The sequence below is a fragment of the Microtus ochrogaster genome, unplaced genomic scaffold (genome assembly GCF_000317375.1).
Source record: "Microtus ochrogaster isolate Prairie Vole_2 unplaced genomic scaffold, MicOch1.0 UNK1, whole genome shotgun sequence".
Classification (NCBI taxonomy): Eukaryota; Metazoa; Chordata; class Mammalia; order Rodentia; family Cricetidae; genus Microtus; species Microtus ochrogaster.
This window is the reverse complement of record NW_004949099.1, coordinates 26991729-27001252: the sequence shown is the minus strand read 5'-3', so window position 1 is coordinate 27001252 and position 9524 is coordinate 26991729. Positions and strand designations below refer to the sequence as shown.

The following is a 9524-nucleotide window of genomic DNA, read 5'->3' as shown; positions in this document are numbered from 1 at the left end:
GTAGACCAGGCTGGTCTCGAACTCACAGAGATCCGCCTGCCTCTGCCTCCCGAGTGCTGGGATTAAAGGCGTGCGCCACCACCGCCCGGCTTATATTAGGATTTTTAAATGATGACTTTTATCCTCAATGATTTTTATTTTTGTGTTTAATCTTATACTTTAAAAAAATCACAGAACAGTTCAAAATGCAGGTTTTACCTATACAATCAACTTTCTGTAGAATTCATAAACCATCTGAATTATATGTTTATCCATTTCTAGCCAAATCCCAAGTATTCCGAGGGAAAAAAAAAACTAGCAATACCATAAATACTACTTTTTACCTTGGGAGAAAAAGATGCTATGAAAAAGGATTACATAAGGAGTCAGAAAATTTGTGATGTAGCCCACAATTTAGTTTGATGACTTCAGAAACATTGTATTACACAGGATGAATTCTACAAGGTCTCAAAATAAAACACTCATTTTCTTTCTTCCTGCTTCGAATTTCTGTGAATCCTGGCATACTCCCAACTGTCTTGGCAATTTATATAATGTCTCAAGTCAGTCCAACAAAATGAAAACTGTCCTGCTGACTCTAAGAAGCACATGGCCAAGAATTTGCAGCAGGATGTTTACGCAGTTCTACAGAGTTAGGTAAGAATCTATGAAGAAAGAGAATTATCACTAGTAACCTGAATGTGGCTAAAAACAGCTTTCACTTTTCCCAAATAGTATGTATTTCAATCTTGCTATGCAAAAAAAAAAAAAGGTGGAAAACATGACAACGAAGTAAACAATCCCACAATAAAACACAAACAAACAAACAAACACATACCAAAAAGTACAGGCTGGGCAGGATTGTAAAAAAAAATCTTTAATCTCAGTCCTAGGAAGGAGATTTCCAGGTCAACCTCCTCTCAAAACAAAACCTACCCAACAAACTAAACAACAGCAAAAGGGAGAGAAGGGATAAGCATTATGTAAACTTCTAAGAATATTCAGAGATCTGGTGAGAATTTCACCTAACTTAGACAGTATTAAGTTGTGCTTAACTCTGAAGATAGTGAATATAGGCAAAAGATTCAGGAGTTGGGGGAAAAAGAAACAGACAGGATGGCATAAAAAGTAAGAGACTGAGATAGATGATTTAGTAATTCAAGCAAGATAAAATGTGCTTTTCTCATAATTCTTTACCTATAACACTACTTAGTTTACCCCTTCATCTCTTTAACTAAATTTACATTCTCTCCAGGGGATTCTGGAGCTGGTATAAGTTAGTGCCTGTAAAGCTTTGCTTACTACAAAAGTAATTTAAAACCAAATAAAAAGACATTTCTACTTATAATGGCTATCTATGATAGAGGCTGAGCTGTATACAGCTCAGAGAAAAGAGGTAGGGAAAGAAGTAGGGTAAGACCATACACTATGACAACAGAGCTAAATAGTATCATCTTAAATTAGTAAGACTCTTTAAAAACTTTCTGTCATAACAGTCAAGAATATTCACTTCTTGCTCTCTATCATGGCTCAAGATCAAGGTGAGAAGAGGAACCCATGCAGAAACTTCACATCTATAAGCTCAATATCTGTGTTGGGAGAGTAGTGAGAGACTGACCCTAGCAGACAAAGTGATGGAGCAGCTCACAGACCAGACACCTAGACTCTCCAAAGCTAGATATACCATCAGGTCCTTGGCATAAGAAAGGATTTGCTGTTCACTTCATAGTCCATCGAGTCAACAAAAAGAAATCCTGGAAAAAGGTCTGAAGGTGCACGAGTATGAGTTAAGGAAAGACAACTACTCAGATGATGAAACAATACTGGGATTCAAGAGCACATTGACTTGGGCATCAAATATGACCTGAACATTGGGATCTATGGCCTGGACGTCTATGTGGTACTGAGTAGGTCAGGTTTCAGAATCACAGAACTGACAGCATTGGGGCTAAAAAGAATCAGCAGATAGGAAACCATGTGCTGGTTCCAGAAGACGTATGATCGGATCGTCCTGCCTAGCAAATAAATTTTATTCAAAAGGTCAATAAAATTTTCTCAGAGAAAAGAAAATAAATGGGAGAAGAAAATGCAAGGATTCTAATAATCAAATGGGGACCTTATCTTCAAGGAATTTAGATTGAATTCTATACTCAAGACTTGGCAGGGTGAGGTACACGCCTTTAAGCAGTCAGTATGTAAAAGCAGGCAAAGAGCTCTCATGAGTTCAAGACCAATCTGGTCTACATAGTGCAGTCCCAAGTCAGTCAAAGGCTGCCATTAGTGAGACTCCCATCTCAAAAACGTAACCAAACCAACCAACCGACCAGCCAACCAATCCAAAAACCAAGACTTCTGAGGTTCTGTCCTATGGTGTTCTTACAACCAGATGATACTTAAGAACTCTTTCATCCTACTGCACGTGCTGGCTTTGGGGGGGCCTGGGCAGTTTGGATGCTCAACTTACTAAACCTGGTTGGAGGTGGGCGGTCCTTGGACTTCCCACAGGTCAGGGAACCCTGATGGCTCTTCAAGCTGATGAGGGAGAGGGAATTGATGGGGGAGGGGGAGGGAAATGGGAGGCGGTGGCAGGGAGGAGGCAGAAATCCTCAATAAATAAATAAATTAAAAAAAAAAAACTCTTTCATACCAGCAATGTACAGGAGAATCTCACTCATATATACTTGCTTTCTTCTTAACAAATTCAGACCTTTTTGATTTTCAAGCCCCGAAATATAGACAAGTTTACCTTTTCTAGAGATGGAGTTATTTACACATATTAGAGTGCTAATTACTAACTCGATAATGCAATGATTTATACAAATTCTTCTACTTTACAAAAATACAATTTTAGGACTTAAATTTTATAATTTTTTTGCGTGAGTACATATTCATATGTGTAGTTATAAGTTTGCAGGTCAGAGGATGACTGATATCTGAAGTTATCATCCTTGCTTAAGAGAGGGTCTCCTGTTCACTGCTGTGAATATAATGGTAGCTGGCCTGCATCCTTCTAGGGATTTTCCTGTCTCTGACTCTCTATGGCTAAGATCTTGCATGGGTTATAAGGAACCCACTCAAATCCTGCCCCATGTTTATAAGGCAAGTACTTTTAACTACTGAGACATCTTCCAGCCCTGATTATTTTATAGACAAAAACAGAATTACAAAAAGATTAACTTATGGGACTGGGGATGTACCTGAGTGATAGAGTGATTCCCTAGAATTCAACAAGCCCTGGGTTAGACGATTAACAACGAAAGAGGAGAATTTTACTGTAGCAAATATTCTAGTTGGTATTAATAAAAAAAACCTGGAGTCAGATATGGGAGTGGGGGAAGCTGAGAGATCAAAGCAGTGCAGTGAACCAGTAAAGACCTTTTACCTAGACTGAATCCTCAGACTACATCTGAGTTCTTGTCTCCTCTGGCCTTAAATGCCTTTCTGCCTAGCCTTGAACTCACAGAAACCCATCTGTCTCCCGAGTGCTGGGATTAAAGGTGTGTGTCACCACTGCCTGGCCTCTATGGCTAGCTAGTGGCTTAGCTCTGCACTCTAATCATTAAGCAAGCTTTATTTGTTAATTACAAACAAAATACCACTATATTTTGCTAACAAGAAAGTCACATAGTGGTAGAGTTCAAAAGAAAATTGAGATTTTAATGTGAAACCTTTATTTATTAAAGCAAATAATCTCTAACTACTTTGGATAGCAGCATCTAAATAAAAGTGTGTTTATTAATGAATACTACATTAAACAAGCCCAGAATAAAACTTCCAGGTCTTTGGGATGAACTTATGTATAGTTCCTTTGGGTTTTGTATTATGCATATTTTCCACTTTTCCCTTTATTCATCATTAATTTCTTTTTTAAAAAAATATTTATTTATTTATTATGTATACAATATTCTGTCTGTACACCTGAAGGCCAGAAGAGGGTGCCAGACCTCTTTACAGATGGTTGTGAGCCACCATGTGGTTGCTGGGAATTGAACTCAGGACCTTTGGAAGAGCAGGCAATGCTCTTAACCACTGAGCCATCTCTCCAGCCCCTCATCATTAATTTCAACAACAAAAGATAACTACTATTAACATAAAAGTTATTTGAAGATGGAACTTCCTACATAGTCTTAGGTACTCTATAGGCTGATCTCAAACTCTTGCCTCTACCTCCTGGATGCTAGGATTATAGGAATTTGCCAAGATACCAGAGTTTTTTTTTTAAATATTTATTTATTTATTATGTATATAATATTCTGTCTGTGTGTATGCCTGCTGGCCAGAAGAGGGCAGACCCCATTACAGGTGGTTGTGAGCCACCATGTGGTTGCTGGGAATTGAACTCAGGACCTTCGGTAGAGCAGGCAATGCTCTTAACCTCTGAGCCATCTCTCCAGCCCCGACACCAGAGTTTTATGTGGTGCTTGGGATCAAATTTAGGGTTTTGTCCACGGTAGGCAAGCACTTTTACCAGCTGAACCACATCTTCAGCCCTAAAGATGGTCCTTTCTTCCTTTTTTTTTTTTTCAGACAGGGTCTCACTTTGTAGCTTTGGCTGTCCTGGAACTCCTCAAACTCAGAAATCTTGCCTCTCTGCCTCCCAAATACTGGATTTATGGTGGTGCGGCATCACTTCACCTGGTCTCTGAAGATGCTTCTTTACTCTTTAGGCTTTACCTATGTAACAAGTATTGCATCTCACAAATATATATATATATATATCCAACTAAACCCAAAAACTTGTTTCTGTCTATAACTAAGTAAAATTCAGAAGGCAAAGCAACCCTTCCCACTGCTTAAAAGTCAAATCCACTACATTGTTTACCAAGGAGAGTTTCTTGTGTTAAGTAGTTTATGATGCTTAGAGAAAACACAATTTTTTTTTGTAAGAATAAAGGTAAGTATGGCAGGAAGAGTTCTTAAAATAGAGAATGAGCTTTACCATGCATGTTCTATGATTCCTGACAAAGGAGCTAAGAATGTAACACTAAAGAAATCTAAAGTTTAATATTCTGATGTGTACAAGAGACTTCTTCACTTAAGATGCCTGATTCTATCAGTAAAGATTCTTACAATTAACTTGTCATAAAGATGTTTGGAAAAATATACAACCATAATCTGAGTGTGATGGCACATGGCTATAATCCCAGAACATGAGGCAAAGGCGGGTGAATTGCTTTGGGTTTAAAGTTAGTCTACACAGTAAGTTTCAGGTTGGCTAGAGTCACATAGTGATACTCTATCTCAAAGAAACCCAACATTAGAAGAGCGTAAAAAAACCAGAACCTCAGCCGGGCGGTGGTGGTGCACGCCTTTAATCCCAGCACTCGGGAGACAGAGGCAGGCAGATCTCTGTGAGTTCGAGGCCAGCCTGGTCTACAAGAGCTAGTTCCAGGACAGGAACCAAAAAGCTACGGAGAAACCCTGTCTCAAAAAAAAAAAAAAATCAAACAAACAAACAGCCAGAACCGCTTAAAAAGAGAAAAACAGGCCCTCTTAAAATAGAAAATCAGTAGCCTGACTGGTTCTATAAGATGTTTTTTACAATTAACAAGGCATATCTTTGTGTAAATATGTACTTCTTCAATGATACCAAAGCACATTTCTATTGATTCATTATAATTCAAATGAATCCTCTGAAGGTAGATGCTCACACTATTGCTCATTTTTGGTATTCTGCCATGCTGAACTGAACATTCATCTATGTTCTTACTCAGAACTTTTTTCACACATACGCACACAAGTCCTTAGGACAAACTGTTCTAATGGAACTACTAAGATGATATGAACATTTTTCATAGTCTTAATGAACCATACTCCAGAAATTAAAGTCATTTTATATTCCTATAGACACTGGGGTTGATTAACATGGTAACACAGTTAAATGTTATTTAATCCTAGGATTATTTTAGAGCAAGCTTCAAAAGTAACAGTTGTGCACATCACATCTGAGTACAGATGTACCTTACACTTAATATAACTAGTGTTAATATTTGAGAGGGGCTTACTTATCCTAACAAAGTTTTGGAGGGAATCAAGATCACTCTTCTACAAGGTTCAGATGAATAAGCTTATGTAAGCCAACTTCTAGACTGTTGAGTAATGTTCAGGTGTGAATTACACAAGTGGTTATTTAATGTTTCAGTGGATGAATTCTCTTAAACCACTGGAAATGTCATCACATAAAACAGGATACACTTGCCCAAATCAAGGAAGGAGATAAAAGTTCATGTGGTGTTCTATAAACTGTTTCTAGAAAGATAAGTAATCACATCACATCATGGTGATCAGCTGTTCTTGTTTTTAGTGAGTGGCTTCTGAGTACTAAGGGAGTTTTGAATGGTGACAGACTTCGGGCAAAGAAATTCATTTAGTCCTGTGAAAGAAAATGGCCCCCGAAGGGAGTGGCACTATTAGGAGGTAGCCTCGTTGGAGAAGTGTGTCACTGTGGAGGCAGGCTTTTAGGACTCCTTTGCTCAAATTTCCCTTGATGTGACTATTAGTTGACTTCCTGTTGCCTGCAAGATTTAAGACTTTCAGCTTCTGCAGCATGATGTCATCATGCTCTTATGATGGTAATGGATAGAACCTCTGAAACTCTTTACTTGTAAGAGTTGCAATGGTTATGGTGTTTTTTCATAGCAATAAAAACCCTAAGAGAACTCCCCAGTAGAAAAACAACTCGGTAACAATGACTGCGTGTCACAGAATAAAAACGTAGTAATTTGGACAATTTCCGTTTTTAAATGCAAAGCCTATGTAACTTGTAAGTGTAGTTACCAGAAAACAGGTCGAAAGCACCATCACTGAAAACTATACTATTACCCAATAAGCAAATAAATCTTAACTGTATTGATAACAATGAAACTATCCTTAGATACTTTGTAATTTAAAAAAAATAACAGTAATGGAAGATAATAGCTACCTGAAAAAAATATGAATAAACATTGGGGTAATTTTTGCCATAGCAAAAACTACCTTATATTAGCCACACCGTAAATTATTAACAAAAATGTAGTCTTTGGGATAAAAGCATATTTATTTCCCTAGAAGACAATGAGAATAAGTGGGATTAGCTAGCTAGTGCTTTGGTCTGAAACCCAGGACCTTTGACAATTCCTATCATCTAAAGCATCAAATATATTTAAAGTCTACAAATATTTTTGCAGAAGACCTTAATATGAAAAATGATTCCGAAGCTTCGATATGAATACTCATTTTTGATCTAGTTTCAGTAGACATTTCACTGTATTTGGAACAAAATGTCTCAATACTTGAAAACCTTGCAGACCAGGCTGGTCTTGAACTCTGCCTGCCTCTGCCTCCTGAATACTGGAATTAAAGGCATGAGCCACCACTGCCCCATGAATAAAATATTTTCAAATGAATGTTTTGCCACTACTTTGTAACCAATTTAAAAACTCAGACTTGATTTTATGTTGCTGAATTTGAATGTGATATGTGGTTAAAGATGACCTTGAACTCTTGGTCGTCCTCCCATCATCACCTCCTCCCAAGTCTAACACCAATACAACAAAAGCTAAAAATTATTCTCTCTAAAACTATAGAAACCCTGTCTCAAAAAACAAAACAAAAAAACAAAGAGCGACAGACAGAAGGGGTAGAGGGAGGGAGGAAGGGGGAGAAGAGAGAGAATTCCATGTCCCAGGGTCAGTGAGTAAAGACACTTGCTGAAAAGTTTGAATTCAAACCTCTGAACTCACATAGTAGAAGAGAACCAACCCCAGCAAGCTATCTTCTGACCTCCATATGGGGGAGTCCAACTGACACTCACAGAGCACATGAACACATTCACACAAAGCAACAAAAATATACATGTTCCCCATTCCAACAGATCTCTTATAAACCAACATTAGTAACTAAAAAGCAGACTCCAGTTTTCTGAGAGGGGTGGAAAAAGATCCTTGAAAGTACAAAAATTGGCCAGTGTGGTGATAACATGTTTTTGCTCTCAAAACTCAAGAGGGCAGAGACAGGCTTGTGAGTTAAAGGCTGCTATGTCTACACAGAATTCCAGGACAGGGAAGGATATATAGATTCTGTCTCAAAATACAAAAACTATTTCTACTGATTAGAAAAATACTCCAAAACTACACTACAAAAAACTAGCATACTTTCGCATAGGATCCTTTATTTTCTGTCCTTATATACCAATAGCAATTTATACCCAGGTTAATTCCTACTCACCACTAAGAGTGACAAAATTAACATGATTCTTCTCTAATGTTCAAGATTGCTTTTCACATTATAAAATCCAGCTCTTAGAAGAAACAAATACACTGGTTCTCCATTTGCTTTAGTTCAATATTCAAACAACTTTCACTATTTCCTGAATGTTAACTAATTTGTTTTCTATCAGCTTCCAAACATAATACATTTTTAGCTATTACTTGAGTACATACACTCACAAATTCCTGTTGACCCTACTTTAGTGAACTGCTCAAAGGAGACAATATTGGTCCTCACTTGGCTTTCAATCTACTATATTCTAAATACAGTTACAAAACAAAAAAGGGCAAAGATAAAAGTTTTTAGGGGCTGCCACCATTCCTTATTCTCCTGAAACTCAAATTTAGATAGTCTTTTATCATGTCCAGATATGTTACTAATTCTTTCCAAAAAATATTCTTTTAAAAGCTTATCAAGGGCAAATAGTCTTAATAAAAAATAAAACCAAGCAGGCTCCAATGTCTAGTAGCAAAGTTATTTTAATTCTCAAAACCAAAAACTGAATTTACAAATCGCTTCTTTGCTCAGATAATAACTGCTTCATAGGCAGCTTCACAGTAGTTTTACTGCCTGTCCCCTTTCAGGCCAAAATACTTGTTAAGTTTGGTATACACTGCTGTCTTAGAAACCAAATTCTAGTAGGGCACCTGCAGTTCTTCACTATTTTAAGGAGTGTTTACTGATATCCATAAGAATCTGATAAAGACCACAAAACTTTTCATCAGAAGTGTGAAGACCCAAAATATGATCTAAAGTGTCCAGAAACTCATAAGCTTTTGATCTATATGTCCTTTTCTGAACTGTAGCTAGCCTGGATTAAAGGAGGCTCAAAAGTGACTGATAATGTATAGATATTTGGAAGAGGCCTTTGTCTCCCATTACCAAGGAAATAAGAATTTGCAATCACAAATATAAGGGATAATATTCAATAAAATCCCAATCATTTCCTCTCTATCCACATTCTATGATGCAGAAGCCCTATGCAATTCAAACCAAGCCAAATGCAAATCTCGTTTCATTTGTGTGTCTTTGATCAGGCAGTACAAATGATTAATTCAATTAATGGCAGCCTTCATGTGCGCATTGTTTCAATATTTTGTTTCATTAAATGGAAGTACATATAAAAGGACCTGTGTGGCAGACTGAAGTGAGATGTGGGGGGGGGGGGGGAGCACGAGCAAGAGCCAGAACAAGCTCCAAAGCTACACAGAGAAACCCTGTCTCAAAAAACCCAAAAAGAAAAGATCTTAGAATCAACAGATTTGAAATACTGTATAATTTAGCTGTGTGGTCATTCT

The 9524-nt window shown here is 37.5% G+C and overlaps 1 protein-coding gene and 1 pseudogene across 14 annotated transcripts in view; one reads left to right on the top strand and one right to left on the bottom strand.

Moving 5' to 3' along the window:
* Setd5 (SET domain containing 5) overlaps positions 1 to 9524 on the bottom strand; it is a 78751-nt gene that overhangs the window by 56801 nt on the left and 12426 nt on the right. The window lies entirely within an intron of this gene.
* On the top strand, positions 1534 to 2005 carry LOC113458034 (annotated as a pseudogene).